Below are 19564 nucleotides of genomic sequence, written 5' to 3' on the forward strand. Positions count from 1 at the left end.
GATTGAAATTAGCACAGATACCGTTCCATAAGCCAAATATGTAATAGACAAGAGCTACTCCTTGCTCAATGAAGTGGACTCAACACCCCATATTAAACGCCTAAGAATATACCTGACTGGTAAGAATCTTAAAACCTATGGATTTACATGTCTCTGAAAGAGAATCAAGCGTGTGTACAGCAGCATAAACTCAGCAGTGATAGGATTGGTGAGGTTCGGTGAGCAAATGCAGACCCTTTGAAGTCATATAGCATGGTACCCATTCCATGGGTCACAAATCTCCAGGTTTAAGGGATTCCTCCTTCAGCTAAAACATGCATGTGGAACCCAGAGTATGATCCACCGTGTGATCGGGAAACGTGTTCAAATGTGTCTCAGTTTTCGTCCCCTGGTACTCGGGTGCAACATTCCAGACGCTTTACTAACACTCTCCCCACTTGGAGAGTCAGTGCCTTTAACGTCGTGTTTGGCCCAGTTTGCAATTTCTGCGGGAAATGAACAGGAATAGGGAGAACCAATGAGAGACTAGCTGGAGGTGTCTGGACGGGCAAATTTAACTCTCATTTCCCACCAGGAAGAGGAATTAACCAAAGGCTCAGCTTGCCGTGCCGGAACCACACTAGGGCCTGAAGCAATCCTGCGGTGTTGCAGCCAGCTCACAAGAAAGAGAGTTGAAGAAAGGATCTCAGGGGCACTGTCATTCACAAACCTGCAGAGTTATAAATGACAGCTATCGTCCAAAAATATATTGAAGTAAGGCTGCCAAGAGCACTTGAAAGCGGGGCAGAATTGCAGGAAACCGATTTCAGGCGGTAGACTGGAATTGCATGAAAAGCATAGGAAAAGAGGCAGAACGTCCACAATGATGCACTTGGCCAAAAAGGGCGTATGCGTTTTTTCCTGAATATATTCAGGAAAAAACGCATACGCCCTTTTTGGCCAACCAAGCAAGCTTGCAAAGGAAATCTGCACTACAATGAAGTCTCACTGCCCCCCGGGCAAAAGGGCCATCTGAAAAAAGTGTAAAATCCAGAAAGGCAGGACAGGCTATGGAGAACTGGGAGCCTTGTTATGCTGATCGGAGGGATGTAAATTGCCAACAGCCACTCTGGAGAAGTGTATGGTGTTTCATGAAACATCTAAAAAACAAAGCAACAGAGCCTAGGGCACTTCCACTTATGCTCCTATAGCTTAGGGAAATTCAAATCAAAAAGACACAGCCACCCAAAAGTTTGGGACGGCTCTGTTTACAAGATCCTCGTTTATGGTACAAGTTCAATATCACAGAAAGCGAAAAATGAATAAAGAATTTGTGGTACTTACGTACAATGCAATATCACTCAGCAATGAAATCTATGTCATCAGGCCCGTAGCAGCATAATGAGTGGATTCAGGTACGATGATTCTAAGTGAAATATGTCACACAGAAAAAGAAATATCATAAGGTATCACTAATACACGGAATGTAAACTTGGCTACCCAGGAACTGAATTACAAAACAGAACAGGGTCTCAAATGTAGAAAACCAACTTATGCTTGCTTAAGGGAAAGGTGAGTTGGGGTGCTGCATAAAACCAGAGATTGAAATTAGCACAGATACCGTTCCATAAGCCAAATATGTAATAGACAAGAGCTACTCCTTGCTCAACGAAGTGGACTCAACACCCCATATTAAACGCCTAAGAATATACCTGACTGGTAAGAATCTTAAAACCTATGGATTTACATGTCTCTGAAAGAGAATCCAGCGTGTGTACAGCAGCATAAACTCAGCAGTGATAGGATTGGTGAGGTTCGGTGAGCAAATGCAGACCCTTTGAAGTCATATAGCATGGTACCCATTCCATGGGTCACAACTCTCCAGGTTTAAGGGATTCCTCCTTCAGCTAAAACATGCATGTGGAACCCAGAGTATGATCCACCGTGTGATCGGGAAACGTGTTCAAATGTGTCTCAGTTTTCGTTCCCTGGTACTCGGGTGCAACATTCCAGACGCTTTACTAACACTCTCCCCACTTGGAGAGTCAGTGCCTTTAACCTCCTGTTTGGCCCAGTTTGCAATTTCTGCGGGAAATGAACAGGAATAGGGAGAACCAATGAGAGACTAGCTGGAGGTGTCTGGATGGGCAAATTTAACTCTCATTTCCCACCAGGAAGAGGAATTAACCAAAGGCTCAGCTTGCCGTGCCGGAACCACACTAGGGCCTGAAGCAATCCTGCGGTGTTGCAGCCAGCTCACAATAAAGAGAGTTGAAGAAAGGATCTCAGGGGCACTGTCATTCACAAACCTGCAGAGTTATAAATGACAGCTATCGTCCAAAAATATATTGAAGTAAGGCTGCCAAGAGCACTTGAAAGCGGGGCAGAATTGCAGGAAACCGATTTCAGGCGGTAGACTGGAATTGCATGAAAAGCATAGGAAAAGAGGCAGAACCTCCACAATGATGCACTTGGCCAAAAAGGGCGTATGCGTTTTTTCCTGAATATATTCAGGAGAAAACGTATACGCGCTTTTTGGCCAACCAAGCAAGCTTGCAAAGGAAATCTGCACTACAATGAAGTCTCACTGCCCCACGGGCAAAAGGTCCATCTGAAAAAATGTAAAATCCAGAAAGGCAGGACAGGCCATGGAGAACTGGGAGCCTTGTTATGCTGATGGGCGGGATGTAAATTGCCAACAGCCACTCTGGAGAAGTGTATGGTGTTTCCTGAAACATCTAAAAAACAAAGCAACAGAGCCTAGGGCACTTCCACTTATGCTCCTATAGCTTAGGGAAATTCAAATCAAAAAGACACAGCCACCCAAAAGTTTGGGACGGCTCTGTTTACAAGATCCTCGTTTATGGTACAAGTTCAATATCACAGAAAGCGAAAAATGAATAAAGAATTTGTGGTACTTACGTACAAGGCAATATCACTCAGCAATGAAATCTATGTCATCAGGCCCGTAGCAGCATAATGAGTGGATTCAGGTACGATGATTCTAAGTGAAATATGTCACACAGAAAAAGAAATATCATAAGGTATCACTAATACATGGAATGTAAACTTGGCTACACAGGAACTGAATTACAAAACAGAACAGGGTCTCAAATGTAGAAAACCAACTTATGCTTGCTTAAGGGAAAGGTGAGTTGGGGTGCTGCATAAAACCAGAGATTGAAATTAGCACAGATACCGTTCCATAAGCCAAATATGTAATAGACAAGAGCTACTCTTGCTCAATGAAGTGGACTCAACACCCCAAATTAAACGCCTAAGAATATACCTGACTGGTAAGAATCTTAAAACCTATGGATTTACATGTCTCCAAAAGAGAATCAAGCGTGTGTACAGCAGCATAAACTCAGCAGTGATAGGATTGGTGAGGTTCGGTGAGCAAATGCAGACCCTTTGAAGTCATATAGCATGGTACCCATTCCATGGGTCACAACTCTCCAGGTTTAAGGGATTCCTCCTTCAGCTAAAACATGCATGTGGAACCCAGAGTATGATCCACCGTGTGATCGGGAAACGTGTTCAAATGTGTCTCAGTTTTCGTCCCCTGGTACTCGGGTGCAACATTCCAGACGCTTTACTAACACTCTCCCCACTTGGAGAGTCAGTGCCTTTAACGTCCTGTTTGGCCCAGTTTGCAATTTCTGCGGGAAATGAACAGGAATAGGGAGAACCAATGAGAGACTAGCTGGAGGTGTCTGGACGGGCAAATTTAACTCTCATTTCCCACCAGGAAGAGGAATTAACCAAAGGCTCAGCTTGCCGTGCCGGAACCACACTAGGGCCTGAAGCAATCCTGCGGTGTTGCAGCCAGCTCACAATAAAGAGAGTTGAAGAAAGGATCTCAGGGGCACTGTCATTCACAAACCTGCAGAGTTATAAATGACAGCTATCGTCCAAAAATATATTGAAGTAAGGCTGCCAAGAGCACTTGAAAGCGGGGCAGAATTGCAGGAAACCGATTTCAGGAGGTAGACTGGAATTGCATGAAAAGCATAGGAAAAGAGGCAGAACGTCCACAATGATGCACTTGGCCAAAAAGGGCGTATGCGTTTTTTCCTGAATATATTCAGGAAAAAACGCATACGCGCTTTTTGGCCAACCAAGCAAGCTTGCAAAGGAAATCTGCACTACAATGATGTCTCACTGCCCCCCGGGCAAAAGGGCCATCTGAAAAAAGTGTAAAATCCAGAAAGGCAGGACAGGCCATGGAGAACTGGGAGCCTTGTTATGCTGATGGGCGGGATGTCAATTGTCAACAGCCACTCTGGAGAAGTGTATGGTGTTTCCTGAAACATCTAAAAAACAAAGCAACAGAGCCTAGGGCACTTCCACTTATGCTCCTATAGCTTAGGGAAATTAAAATCAAAAAGACACAGCCACCCAAAAGTTTGGGACGGCTCTGTTTACAAGATCCTCGTTTATGGTACAAGTTCAATATCACAGAAAGCGAAAACTGAATAAAGAATTTGTGGTACTTACGTACAATGCCATATCACTCAGCAATGAAATCTATGTCATCAGGCCCGTAGCAGCATAATGAGTGGATTCAGGTACGATGATTCTAAGTGAAATATGTCACACAGAAAAAGAAATATCATAAGGTATCACTAATACACGGAATGTAAACTTGGCTACACAGGAACTGAATTACAAAACAGAACAGGGTCTCAAATGTAGAAAACCAACTTATGCTTGCTTAAGGGAAAGGTGAGTTGGGGTGCTGCATAAAACCAGAGATTGAAATTAGCACAGATACCGTTCCATAAGCCAAATATGTAATAGACAAGAGCTACACCTTGCTCAACGAAGTGGACTCAACACCCCATATTAAACGCCTAAGAATATACCTGACTGGTAAGAATCTTAAAACCTATGGATTTACATGTCTCTGAAAGAGAATCAAGCATGTGTACAGCAGCATAAACTCAGCAGTGATAGGATTGGTGAGGTTCGGTGAGCAAATGCAGACCCTTTGAAGTCATATAGCATGGTACCCATTCCATGGGTCACAACTCTCCAGGTTTAAGGGATTCCTCCTTCAGCTAAAACATGCATGTGGAACCCAGAGTATGATCCACCGTGTGATCGGGAAACGTGTTCAAATGTGTCTCAGTTTTCGTCCCCTGGTACTCGGGTGCAACATTCCAGACGCTTTACTAACACTCTCCCCACTTGGAGAGTCAGTGCCTTTAACGTCCTGTTTGGCCCAGTTTGTAATTTCTGCGGGAAATGAACAGGAATAGGGAGAACCAATGAGAAACTAGCTGGAGGTGTCTGGACGGGCAAATTTAACTCTCATTTCCCACCAGGAAGAGGAATTAACCAAAGGCTCAGCTTGCCGTGCCGGAACCACACTAGGGCCTGAAGCAATCTTGCGGTGTTGTGGCCAGCTCACAAGAAAGCGAGTTGAACAAAGGAGCGCAGGGGCACTGTCATTCACAAACCTGCAGAGTTATAAATGACAGCTATCGTCCAAAAATATATTGAAGTAAGGCTGCCAAGAGCACTTGAAAGCGGGGCAGAATTGCAGGAAACCGATTTCAGGAGGTAGACTGGAATTGCATGAAAAGCATAGGAAAAGAGGCAGAACGTCCACAATGATGCACTTGGCCAAAAAGGGCGTATGCGTTTTTTCCTGAATATATTCAGGAAAAAACGCATACGCCCTTTTTGGCCAACCAAGCAAGCTTGCAAAGGAAATCTGCACTACAATGAAGTCTCACTGCCCCACGGGCAAAAGGGCCATCTGAAAAAAGTGTAAAATCCAGAAAGGCAGGACAGGCCATGGAGAACTGGGAGCCTTGTTATGCTGATGGGAGGGATGAAAATTGCCAACAGCCACTCTGGAGAAGTGTATGGTGTTTCCTGAAACATCTAAAAAACAAAGCAACAGAGCCTAGGGCACTTCCACTTATGCTCCTATAGCTTAGGGAAATTAAAATCAAAATGACACAGCCACCCAAAAGTTTGGGACGGCTCTGTTTACAAGATCCTCGTTTATGGTACAAGTTCAATATCACAGAAAGCGAAAAATGAATAAAGAATTTGTGGTACTTACGTACAATGCAATATCACTCAGCAATGAAATCTATGTCATCAGGCCCGTAGCAGCATAATGAGTGGATTCAGGTACGATGATTCTAAGTGAAATATGTCACACAGAAAAAGAAATATCATAAGGTATCACTAATACACGGAATGTAAACTTGGCTACCCAGGAACTGAATTACAAAACAGAACAGGGTCTCAAATGTAGAAAACCAACTTATGCTTGCTTAAGGGAAAGGTGAGTTGGGGTGCTGCATAAAACCAGAGATTGAAATTAGCACAGATACCGTTCCATAAGCCAAATATGTAATAGACAAGAGCTACTCCTTGCTCAATGAAGTGGACTCAACACCCCATATTAAACGCCTAAGAATATACCTGACTGGTAAGAATCTTAAAACCTATGGATTTACATGTCTCTGAAAGAGAATCAAGCGTGTGTACAGCAGCATAAACTCAGCAGTGATAGGATTGGTGAGGTTCGGTGAGCAAATGCAGACCCTTTGAAGTCATATAGCATGGTACCCATTCCATGGGTCACAACTCTCCAGGTTTAAGGGATTCCTCCTTCAGCTAAAACATGCATGTGGAACCCAGAGTATGATCCACCGTGTGATCGGGAAACGTGTTCAAATGTGTCTCAGTTTTCGTCCCCTGGTACTCGGGTGCAACATTCCAGACGCTTTACTAACACTCTCCCCACTTGGAGAGTCAGTGCCTTTAACGTTGTGTTTGGCCCAGTTTGCAATTTCTGCGGGAAATGAACAGGAATAGGGAGAACCAATGAGAGACTAGCTGGAGGTGTCTGGACGGGCAAATTTAACTCTCATTTCCCACCAGGAAGAGGAATTAACCAAAGGCTCAGCTTGCCGTGCCGGAACCACACTAGGGCCTGAAGCAATCCTGCGGTGTTGCAGGCAGCTCACAATAAAGAGAGTTGAAGAAAGGATCTCAGGGGCACTGTCATTCACAAACCTGCAGAGTTATAAATGACAGCTATCGTCCAAAAATATATTGAAGTAAGGCTGCCAAGAGCACTTGAAAGCGGGGCAGAATTGCAGGAAACCGATTTCAGGAGGTAGACTGGAATTGCATGAAAAGCATAGGAAAAGAGGCAGAACCTCCACAATGATGCACTTGGCCAAAAAGGGCGTATGCGTTTTTTCCTGAATATATTCAGGAAAAAACGCATACGCCCTTTTTGGCCAACCAAGCAAGCTTGCAAAGGAAATCTGCACTACAATGAAGTCTCACTGCCCCCCGGGCAAAAGGGCCATCTGAAAAAATGTAAAATCCAGAAAGGCAGGACAGGCCATGGAGAACTGGGAGCCTTGTTATGCTGATGGGCGGGATGTAAATTGCCAACAGCCACTCTGGAGAAGTGTATGGTGTTTCCTGAAACATCTAAAAAACAAAGCAACAGAGCCTAGGGCACTTCCACTTATGCTCCTATAGCTTAGGGAAATTAAAATCAAAAAGACACAGCCACCCAAAAGTTTGGGACGGCTCTGTTTACAAGATCCTCGTTTATGGTACAAGTTCAATATCACAGAAAGCGAAAAATGAATAAAGAATTTGTGGTACTTACGTACAATGCAATATCACTCAGCAATGAAATCTATGTCATCAGGCCCGTAGCAGCATAATGAGTGGATTCAGGTACGATGATTCTAAGTGAAATATGTCACACAGAAAAAGAAATATCATAAGGTATCACTAATACACGGAATGTAAACTTGGCTACACAGGAACTGAATTACAAAACAGAACAGGGTCTCAAATGTAGAAAACCAACTTATGCTTGCTTAAGGGAAAGGTGAGTTGGGGTGCTGCATAAAACCAGAGATTGAAATTAGCACAGATACCGTTCCATAAGCCAAATATGTAATAGACAAGAGCTACTCCTTGCTCAACGAAGTGGACTCAACACCCCATATTAAACGCCTAAGAATATACCTGACTGGTAAGAATCTTAAAACCTATGGATTTACATGTCTCTGAAAGAGAATCAAGCATGTGTACAGCAGCATAAACTCAGCAGTGATAGGATTGGTGAGGTTCGGTGAGCAAATGCAGACCCTTTGAAGTCATATAGCATGGTACCCATTCCATGGGTCACAACTCTCCAGGTTTAAGGGATTCCTCCTTCAGCTAAAACATGCATGTGGAACCCAGAGTATGATCCACCGTGTGATCGGGAAACGTGTTCAAATGTGTCTCAGTTTTCGTCCCCTGGTACTCGGGTGCAACATTCCAGACGCTTTACTAACACGCTCCCCACTTGGAGAGTCAGTGCCTTTAACGTCCTGTTTGGCCCAGTTTGTAATTTCTGCGGGAAATGAACAGGAATAGGGAGAACCAATGAGAAACTAGCTGGAGGTGTCTGGATGGGCAAATTTAACTCTCATTTCCCACCAGGAAGAGGAATTAACCAAAGGCTCAGCTTGCCGTGCCGGAACCACACTAGGGCCTGAAGCAATCCTGCGGTGTTGCGGCCAGCTCACAAGAAAGCGAGTTGAACAAAGGAGCGCAGGGGCACTGTCATTCACAAACCTGCAGAGTTATAAATGACAGCTATCGTCCAAAAATATATTGAAGTAAGGCTGCCAAGAGCACTTGAAAGCGGGGCAGAATTGCAGGACACCGGTTTCAGGAGGTAGACTGGAATTGCATGAAAAGCATAGGAAAAGAGGCAGAACGTCCACAATGATGCACTTGGCCAAAAAGGGCGTATGCGTTTTTCCTGAATATATTCAGGAAAAAACGCATACGCCCTTTTTGGCCAACCAAGCAAGCTTGCAAAGGAAATCTGCACTACAATGAAGTCTCACTGCCCCACGGGCAAAAGGGCCATCTGAAAAAAGTGTAAAATCCAGAAAGGCAGGACAGGCCATGGAGAACTGGGAGCCTTGTTATGCTGATGGGAGGGATGAAAATTGCCAACAGCCACTCTGGAGAAGTGTATGGTGTTTCCTGAAACATCTAAAAAACAAAGCAACAGAGCCTAGGGCACTTCCACTTATGCTCCTATAGCTTAGGGAAATTAAAATAAAAATGACACAGCCACCCAAAAGTTTGGGACGGCTCTGTTTACAAGATCCTCGTTTATGGTACAAGTTCAATATCACAGAAAGCGAAAAATGAATAAAGAATTTGTGGTACTTACGTACAATGCAATATCACTCAGCAATGAAATCTATGTCATCAGGCCCGTAGCAGCATAATGAGTGGATTCAGGTACGATGATTCTAAGTGAAATATGTCACACAGAAAAAGAAATATCATAAGGTATCACTAATACACGGAATGTAAACTTGGCTACCCAGGAACTGAATTACAAAACAGAACAGGGTCTCAAATGTAGAAAACCAACTTATGCTTGCTTAAGGGAAAGGTGAGTTGGGGTGCTGCATAAAACCAGAGATTGAAATTAGCACAGATACCGTTCCATAAGCCAAATATGTAATAGACAAGAGCTACTCCTTGCTCAACGAAGTGGACTCAACATCCCATATTAAACGCCTAAGAATATACCTGACTGGTAAGAATCTTAACACCTATGGATTTACATGTCTCTGAAAGAGAATCAAGCGTGTGTACAGCAGCATAAACTCAGCAGTGATAGGATTGGTGAGGTTCGGTGAGCAAATGCAGACCCTTTGAAGTCATATAGCATGGTACCCATTCCATGGGTCACAACTCTCCAGGTTTAAGGGATTCCTCCTTCAGCTAAAACATGCATGTGGAACCCAGAGTATGATCCACCGTGTGATCGGGAAACGTGTTCAAATGTGTCTCAGTTTTCGTCCCCTGGTACTCGGGTGCAACATTCCAGACGCTTTACTAACACGCTCCCCACTTGGAGAGTCAGTGCCTTTAACGTCCTGTTTGGCCCAGTTTGTAATTTCTGCGGGAAATGAACAGGAATAGGGAGAACCAATGAGAAACTAGCTGGAGGTGTCTGGACGGGCAAATTTAACTCTCATTTCCCACCAGGAAGAGGAATTAACCAAAGGCTCAGCTTGCCGTGCCGGAACCACACTAGGGCCTGAAGCAATCCTGCGGTGTTGCGGCCAGCTCACAAGAAAGCGAGTTGAACAAAGGAGCGCAGGGGCACTGTCATTCACAAACCTGCAGAGTTATAAATGACAGCTATCGTCCAAAAATATATTGAAGTAAGGCTGCCAAGAGCACTTGAAAGCGGGGCAGAATTGCAGGACACCGGTTTCAGGAGGTAGACTGGAATTGCATGAAAAGCATAGGAAAAGAGGCAGAACGTCCACAATGATGCACTTGGCCAAAAAGGGCGTATGCGTTTTTTCCTGAATATATTCAGGAAAAAACGCATACGCCCTTTTTGGCCAACCAAGCAAGCTTGCAAAGGAAATCTGCACTACAATGAAGTCTCACTGCCCCCCGGACAAAAGGGCCATCTGAAAAATGTGTAAAATCCAGAAAGGCAGGACAGGCCATGGAGAACTGGGAGCCTTGTTATGCTGATGGGCGGGATGTAAATTGCCAACAGCCACTCTGGAGAAGTGTATGGTGTTTCCTGAAACATCTAAAAAACAAAGCAACAGAGCCTAGGGCACTTCCACTTATGCTCCTATAGCTTAGGGAAATTAAAATCAAAAAGACACAGCCACCCCAAAGTTTGGGACAACTCTGTTTACAAGAACCTCGTTTATGGTACAAGTTCAATATCACAGAAAGCGAAAAATGAATAAAGAATTTGTGGTACTTACGTACAATGCCATATCACTCAGCAATGAAATCTATGTCATCAGGCCCGTAGCAGCATAATGAGTGGATTCAGGTACGATGATTCTAAGTGAAATATGTCACACAGAAAAAGAAATATCATAAGGTATCACTAATACACGGAATGTAAACTTGGCTACACAGGAACTGAATTACAAAACAGAACAGGGTCTCAAATGTAGAAAACCAACTTATGCTTGCTTAAGGGAAAGGTGAGTTGGGGTGCTGCATAAAACCAGAGATTGAAATTAGCACAGATACCGTTCCATAAGCCAAATATGTAATAGACAAGAGCTACTCCTTGCTCAACGAAGTGGACTCAACACCCCATATTAAACGCCTAAGAATATACCTGACTGGTAAGAATCTTAAAACCTATGGATTTACATGTCTCTGAAAGAGAATCAAGCGTGTGTACAGCAGCATAAACTCAGCAGTGATAGGATTGGTGAGGTTCGGTGAGCAAATGCAGACCCTTTGAAGTCATATAGCATGGTACCCATTCCATGGGTCACAACTCTCCAGGTTTAAGGGATTCCTCCTTCAGCTAAAACATGCATGTGGAACCCAGAGTATGATCCACCGTGTGATCGGGAAACGTGTTCAAATGTGTCTCAGTTTTCGTCCCCTGGTACTCGGGTGCAACATTCCAGACGCTTTACTAACACTCTCCCCACTTGGAGAGTCAGTGCCTTTAACGTCGTGTTTGGCCCAGTTTGCAATTTCTGCGGGAAATGAACAGGAATAGGGAGAACCAATGAGAGACTAGCTGGAGGTGTCTGGACGGGCAAATTTAACTCTCATTTCCCACCAGGAAGAGGAATTAACCAAAGGCTCAGCTTGCCGTGCCGGAACCACACTAGGGCCTGAAGCAATCCTGCGGTGTTGCAGCCAGCTCACAATAAAGAGAGTTGAAGAAAGGATCTCAGGGGCACTGTCATTCACAAACCTGCAGAGTTATAAATGACAGCTATCGTCCAAAAATATATTGAAGTAAGGCTGCCAAGAGCACTTGAAAGCGGGGCAGAATTGCAGGAAACCGATTTCAGGCGGTAGACTGGAATTGCATGAAAAGCATAGGAAAAGAGGCAGAACCTCCACAATGATGCACTTGGCCAAAAAGGGCGTATGCGTTTTTTCCTGAATATATTCAGGAAAAAACGCATACGCCCTTTTTGGCCAACCAAGCAAGCTTGCAAAGGAAATCTGCACTACAATGAAGTCTCACTGCCCCCCGGGCAAAAGGGCTATCTGAAAAAAGTGTAAAATCCAGAAAGGCAGGACAGGCTATGGAGAACTGGGAGCCTTGTTATGCTGATGGGAGGGATGTAAATTGCCAACAGCCACTCTGGAGAAGTGTATGGTGTTTCCTGAAACATCTAAAAAACAAAGCAACAGAGCCTAGGGCACTTCCACTTATGCTCCTATAGCTTAGGGAAATTCAAATCAAAAAGACACAGCCACCCAAAAGTTTGGGACGGCTCTGTTTACAAGATCCTCGTTTATGGTACAAGTTCAATATGACAGAAAGCGAAAAATGAATAAAGAATTTGTGGTACTTACGTACAATGCAATATCACTCAGCAATGAAATCTATGTCATCAGGCCCGTAGCAGCATAATGAGTGGATTCAGGTACGATGATTCTAAGTGAAATATGTCACACAGAAAAAGAAATATCATAAGGTATCACTAATACACGGAATGTAAACTTGGCTACCCAGGAACTGAATTACAAAACAGAACAGGGTCTCAAATGTAGAAAACCAACTTATGCTTGCTTAAGGGAAAGGTGAGTTGGGGTGCTGCATAAAACCAGAGATTGAAATTAGCACAGATACCGTTCCATAAGCCAAATATGTAATAGACAAGAGCTACTCCTTGCTCAACGAAGTGGACTCAACACCCCATATTAAACGCCTAAGAATATACCTGACTGGTAAGAATCTTAAAACCTATGGATTTACATGTCTCTGAAAGAGAATCCAGCGTGTGTACAGCAGCATAAACTCAGCAGTGATAGGATTGGTGAGGTTCGGTGAGCAAATGCAGACCCTTTGAAGTCATATAGCATGGTACCCATTCCATGGGTCACAACTCTCCAGGTTTAAGGGATTCCTCCTTCAGCTAAAACATGCATGTGGAACCCAGAGTATGATCCACCGTGTGATCGGGAAACGTGTTCAAATGTGTCTCAGTTTTCGTCCCCTGGTACTCGGGTGCAACATTCCAGACGCTTTACTAACACTCTCCCCACTTGGAGAGTCAGTGCCTTTAACGTCGTGTTTGGCCCAGTTTGCAATTTCTGCGGGAAATGAACAGGAATAGGGAGAACCAATGAGAGACTAGCTGGAGGTGTCTGGACGGGCAAATTTAACTCTCATTTCCCACCAGGAAGAGGAATTAACCAAAGGCTCAGCTTGCCGTGCCGGAACCACACTAGGGCCTGAAGCAATCCTGCGGTGTTGCAGCCAGCTCACAATAAAGAGAGTTGAAGAAAGGATCTCAGGGGCACTGTCATTCACAAACCTGCAGAGTTATAAATGACAGCTATCGTCCAAAAATATATTGAAGTAAGGCTGCCAAGAGCACTTGAAAGCGGGGCAGAATTGCAGGAAACCGATTTCAGGCGGTAGACTGGAATTGCATGAAAAGCATAGGAAAAGAGGCAGAACCTCCACAATGATGCACTTGGCCAAAAAGGGCGTATGCGTTTTCTCCTGAATATATTCAGGAGAAAACGCATACGCGCTTTTTGGCCAACCAAGCAAGCTTGCAAAGGAAATCTGCACTACAATGAAGTCTCACTGCCCCACAGGCAAAAGGTCCATCTGAAAAAATGTAAAATCCAGAAAGGCAGGACAGGCCATGGAGAACTGGGAGCCTTGTTATGCTGATGGGCGGGATGTAAATTGCCAACAGCCACTCTGGAGAAGTGTATGGTGTTTCCTGAAACATCTAAAAAACAAAGCAACAGAGCCTAGGGCACTTCCACTTATGCTCCTATAGCTTAGGGAAATTCAAATCAAAAAGACACAGCCACCCAAAAGTTTGGGACGGCTCTGTTTACAAGATCCTCGTTTATGGTACAAGTTCAATATCACAGAAAGCGAAAAATGAATAAAGAATTTGTGGTACTTACGTACAAGGCAATATCACTCAGCAATGAAATCTATGTCATCAGGCCCGTAGCAGCATAATGAGTGGATTCAGGTACGATGATTCTAAGTGAAATATGTCACACAGAAAAAGAAATATCATAAGGTATCACTAATACATGGAATGTAAACTTGGCTACACAGGAACTGAATTACAAAACAGAACAGGGTCTCAAATGTAGAAAACCAACTTATGCTTGCTTAAGGGAAAGGTGAGTTGGGGTGCTGCATAAAACCAGAGATTGAAATTAGCACAGATACCGTTCCATAAGCCAAATATGTAATAGACAAGAGCTACTCCTTGCTCAATGAAGTGGACTCAACACCCCATATTAAACGCCTAAGAATATACCTGACTGGTAAGAATCTTAAAACCTATGGATTTACATGTCTCTGAAAGAGAATCAAGCGTGTGTACAGCAGCATAAACTCAGCAGTGATAGGATTGGTGAGGTTCGGTGAGCAAATGCAGACCCTTTGAAGTCATATAGCATGGTACCCATTCCATGGGTCACAACTCTCCAGGTTTAAGGGATTCCTCCTTCAGCTAAAACATGCATGTGGAACCCAGAGTATGATCCACCGTGTGATCGGGAAACGTGTTCAAATGTGTCTCAGTTTTCGTCCCCTGGTACTCGGGTGCAACATTCCAGACGCTTTACTAACACGCTCCCCACTTGGAGAGTCAGTGCCTTTAACGTCCTGTTTGGCCCAGTTTGTAATTTCTGCGGGAAATGAACAGGAATAGGGAGAACCAATGAGAAACTAGCTGGAGGTGTCTGGACGGGCAAATTTAACTCTCATTTCCCACCAGGAAGAGGAATTAACCAAAGGCTCAGCTTGCCGTGCCGGAACCACACTAGGGCCTGAAGCAATCCTGCGGTGTTGCGGCCAGCTCACAAGAAAGCGAGTTGAACAAAGGAGCGCAGGGGCACTGTCATTCACAAACCTGCAGAGTTATAAATGACAGCTATCGTCCAAAAATATATTGAAGTAAGGCTGCCAAGAGCACTTGAAAGCGGGGCAGAATTGCAGGACACCGGTTTCAGGAGGTAGACTGGAATTGCATGAAAAGCATAGGAAAAGAGGCAGAACGTCCACAATGATGCACTTGGCCAAAAAGGGCGTATGCGTTTTTTCCTGAATATATTCAGGAAAAAACGCATACGCCCTTTTTGGCCAACCAAGCAAGCTTGCAAAGGAAATCTGCACTACAATGAAGTATCACTGCCCCCCGGACAAAAGGGCCATCTGAAAAATGTGTAAAATCCAGAAAGGCAGGACAGGCCATGGAGAACTGGGAGCCTTGTTATGCTGATGGGCGGGATGTAAATTGCCAACAGCCACTCTGGAGAAGTGTATGGTGTTTCCTGAAACATCTAAAAAACAAAGCAACAGAGCCTAGGGCACTTCCACTTATGCTCCTATAGCTTAGGGAAATTCAAATCAAAAAGACACAGCCACCCCAAAGTTTGGGACAACTCTGTTTACAAGAACCTCGTTTATGGTACAAGTTCAATATCACAGAAAGCGAAAAATTAATAAAGAATTTGTGGTACTTACGTACAATGCCATATCACTCAGCAATGAAATCTATGTCATCAGGCCCGTAGCAGCATAATGAGTGGATTCAGGTACGATGATTCTAAGTGAAATATGTCACACAGAAAAAGAAATATCATAAGGTATCACTAATACACGGAATGTAAACTTGGCTACACAGGAACTGAATTACAAAACAGAACAGGGTCTCAAATGTAGAAAACCAACTTATGCTTGCTTAAGGGAAAGGTGAGTTGGGGTGCTGCATAAAACCAGAGATTGAAATTAGCACAGATACCGTTCCATAAGCCAAATATGTAATAGACAAGAGCTACTCCTTGCTCAACGAAGTGGACTCAACACCCCATATTAAACGCCTAAGAATATACCTGACTGGTAAGAATCTTAAAACCTATGGATTTACATGTCTCTGAAAGAGAATCCAGCGTGTGTACAGCAGCATAAACTCAGCAGTGATAGGATTGGTGAGGTTCGGTGAGCAAATGCAGACCCTTTGAAGTCATATAGCATGGTACCCATTCCATGGGTCACAACTCTCCAGGTTTAAGGGATTCCTCCTTCAGCTAAAACATGCATGTGGAACCCAGAGTATGATCCACCGTGTGATCGGGAAACGTGTTCAAATGTGTCTCAGTTTTCGTCCCCTGGTACTCGGGTGCAACATTCCAGACGCTTTACTAACACTCTCCCCACTTGGAGAGTCAGTGCCTTTAACGTCGTGTTTGGCCCAGTTTGCAATTTCTGCGGGAAATGAACAGGAATAGGGAGAACCAATGAGAGACTAGCTGGAGGTGTCTGGACGGGCAAATTTAACTCTCATTTCCCACCAGGAAGAGGAATTAACCAAAGGCTCAGCTTGCCGTGCCGGAACCACACTAGGGCCTGAAGCAATCCTGCGGTGTTGCAGCCAGCTCACAATAAAGAGAGTTGAAGAAAGGATCTCAGGGGCACTGTCATTCACAAACCTGCAGAGTTATAAATGACAGCTATCGTCCAAAAATATATTGAAGTAAGGCTGCCAAGAGCACTTGAAAGCGGGGCAGAATTGCAGGAAACCGATTTCAGGCGGTAGACTGGAATTGCATGAAAAGCATAGGAAAAGAGGCAGAACCTCCACAATGATGCACTTGGCCAAAAAGGGCGTATGCGTTTTCTCCTGAATATATTCAGGAGAAAACGCATACGCGCTTTTTGGCCAACCAAGCAAGCTTGCAAAGGAAATCTGCACTACAATGAAGTCTCACTGCCCCACAGGCAAAAGGTCCATCTGAAAAAATGTAAAATCCAGAAAGGCAGGACAGGCCATGGAGAACTGGGAGCCTTGTTATGCTGATGGGCGGGATGTAAATTGCCAACAGCCACTCTGGAGAAGTGTATGGTGTTTCCTGAAACATCTAAAAAACAAAGCAACAGAGCCTAGGGCACTTCCACTTATGCTCCTATAGCTTAGGGAAATTCAAATCAAAAAGACACAGCCACCCAAAAGTTTGGGACGGCTCTGTTTACAAGATCCTCGTTTATGGTACAAGTTCAATATCACAGAAAGCGAAAAATGAATAAAGAATTTGTGGTACTTACGTACAAGGCAATATCACTCAGCAATGAAATCTATGTCATCAGGCCCGTAGCAGCATAATGAGTGGATTCAGGTACGATGATTCTAAGTGAAATATGTCACACAGAAAAAGAAATATCATAAGGTATCACTAATACATGGAATGTAAACTTGGCTACACAGGAACTGAATTACAAAACAGAACAGGGTCTCAAATGTAGAAAACCAACTTATGCTTGCTTAAGGGAAAGGTGAGTTGGGGTGCTGCATAAAACCAGAGATTGAAATTAGCACAGATACCGTTCCATAAGCCAAATATGTAATAGACAAGAGCTACTCCTTGCTCAATGAAGTGGACTCAACACCCCATATTAAACGCCTAAGAATATACCTGACTGGTAAGAATCTTAAAACCTATGGATTTACATGTCTCTGAAAGAGAATCAAGCGTGTGTACAGCAGCATAAACTCAGCAGTGATAGGATTGGTGAGGTTCGGTGAGCAAATGCAGACCCTTTGAAGTCATATAGCATGGTACCCATTCCATGGGTCACAACTCTCCAGGTTTAAGGGATTCCTCCTTCAGCTAAAACATGCATGTGGAACCCAGAGTATGATCCACCGTGTGATCGGGAAACGTGTTCAAATGTGTCTCAGTTTTCGTCCCCTGGTACTCGGGTGCAACATTCCAGACGCTTTACTAACACGCTCCCCACTTGGAGAGTCAGTGCCTTTAACGTCCTGTTTGGCCCAGTTTGTAATTTCTGCGGGAAATGAACAGGAATAGGGAGAACCAATGAGAAACTAGCTGGAGGTGTCTGGACGGGCAAATTTAACTCTCATTTCCCACCAGGAAGAGGAATTAACCAAAGGCTCAGCTTGCCGTGCCGGAACCACACTAGGGCCTGAAGCAATCCTGCGGTGTTGCGGCCAGCTCACAAGAAAGCGAGTTGAACAAAGGAGCGCAGGGGCACTGTCATTCACAAACCTGCAGAGTTATAAATGACAGCTATCGTCCAAAAATATATTGAAGTAAGGCTGCCAAGAGCACTTGAAAGCGGGGCAGAATTGCAGGACACCGGTTTCAGGAGGTAGACTGGAATTGCATGAAAAGCATAGGAAAAGAGGCAGAACGTCCACAATGATGCACTTGGCCAAAAAGGGCGTATGCGTTTTTTCCTGAATATATTCAGGAAAAAACGCATACGCCCTTTTTGGCCAACCAAGCAAGCTTGCAAAGGAAATCTGCACTACAATGAAGTATCACTGCCCCCCGGACAAAAGGGCCATCTGAAAAATGTGTAAAATCCAGAAAGGCAGGACAGGCCATGGAGAACTGGGAGCCTTGTTATGCTGATGGGCGGGATGTAAATTGCCAACAGCCACTCTGGAGAAGTGTATGGTGTTTCCTGAAACATCTAAAAAACAAAGCAACAGAGCCTAGGGCACTTCCACTTATGCTCCTATAGCTTAGGGAAATTAAAATCAAAAAGACACAGCCACCCCAAAGTTTGGGACAACTCTGTTTACAAGAACCTCGTTTATGGTACAAGTTCAATATCACAGAAAGCGAAAAATTAATAAAGAATTTGTGGTACTTACGTACAATGCCATATCACTCAGCAATGAAATCTATGTCATCAGGCCCGTAGCAGCATAATGAGTGGATTCAGGTACGATGATTCTAAGTGAAATATGTCACACAGAAAAAGAAATATCATAAGGTATCACTAATACACGGAATGTAAACTTGGCTACACAGGAACTGAATTACAAAACAGAACAGGGTCTCAAATGTAGAAAACCAACTTATGCTTGCTTAAGGGAAAGGTGAGTTGGGGTGCTGCATAAAACCAGAGATTGAAATTAGCACAGATACCGTTCCATAAGCCAAATATGTAATAGACAAGAGCTACTCCTTGCTCAACGAAGTGGACTCAACACCCCATATTAAACGCCTAAGAATATACCTGACTGGTAAGAATCTTAAAACCTATGGATTTACATGTCTCTGAAAGAGAATCAAGCGTGTGTACAGCAGCATAAACTCAGCAGTGATAGGATTGGTGAGGTTCGGTGAGCAAATGCAGACCCTTTGAAGTCATATAGCATGGTACCCATTCCATGGGTCACAACTCTCCAGGTTTAAGGGATTCCTCCTTCAGCTAAAACATGCATGTGGAACCCAGAGTATGATCCACCGTGTGATCGGGAAACGTGTTCAAATGTGTCTCAGTTTTCGTCCCCTGGTACTCGGGTGCAACATTCCAGACGCTTTACTAACACTCTCCCCACTTGGAGAGTCAGTGCCTTTAACGTCGTGTTTGGCCCAGTTTGCAATTTCTGCGGGAAATGAACAGGAATAGGGAGAACCAATGAGAGACTAGCTGGAGGTGTCTGGACGGGCAAATTTAACTCTCATTTCCCACCAGGAAGAGGAATTAACCAAAGGCTCAGCTTGCCGTGCCGGAACCACACTA

This window comes from Lagenorhynchus albirostris, chromosome 1 (genome assembly GCF_949774975.1).
Source record: "Lagenorhynchus albirostris chromosome 1, mLagAlb1.1, whole genome shotgun sequence".
Lineage (NCBI taxonomy): Eukaryota > Metazoa > Chordata > Mammalia > Artiodactyla > Delphinidae > Lagenorhynchus > Lagenorhynchus albirostris.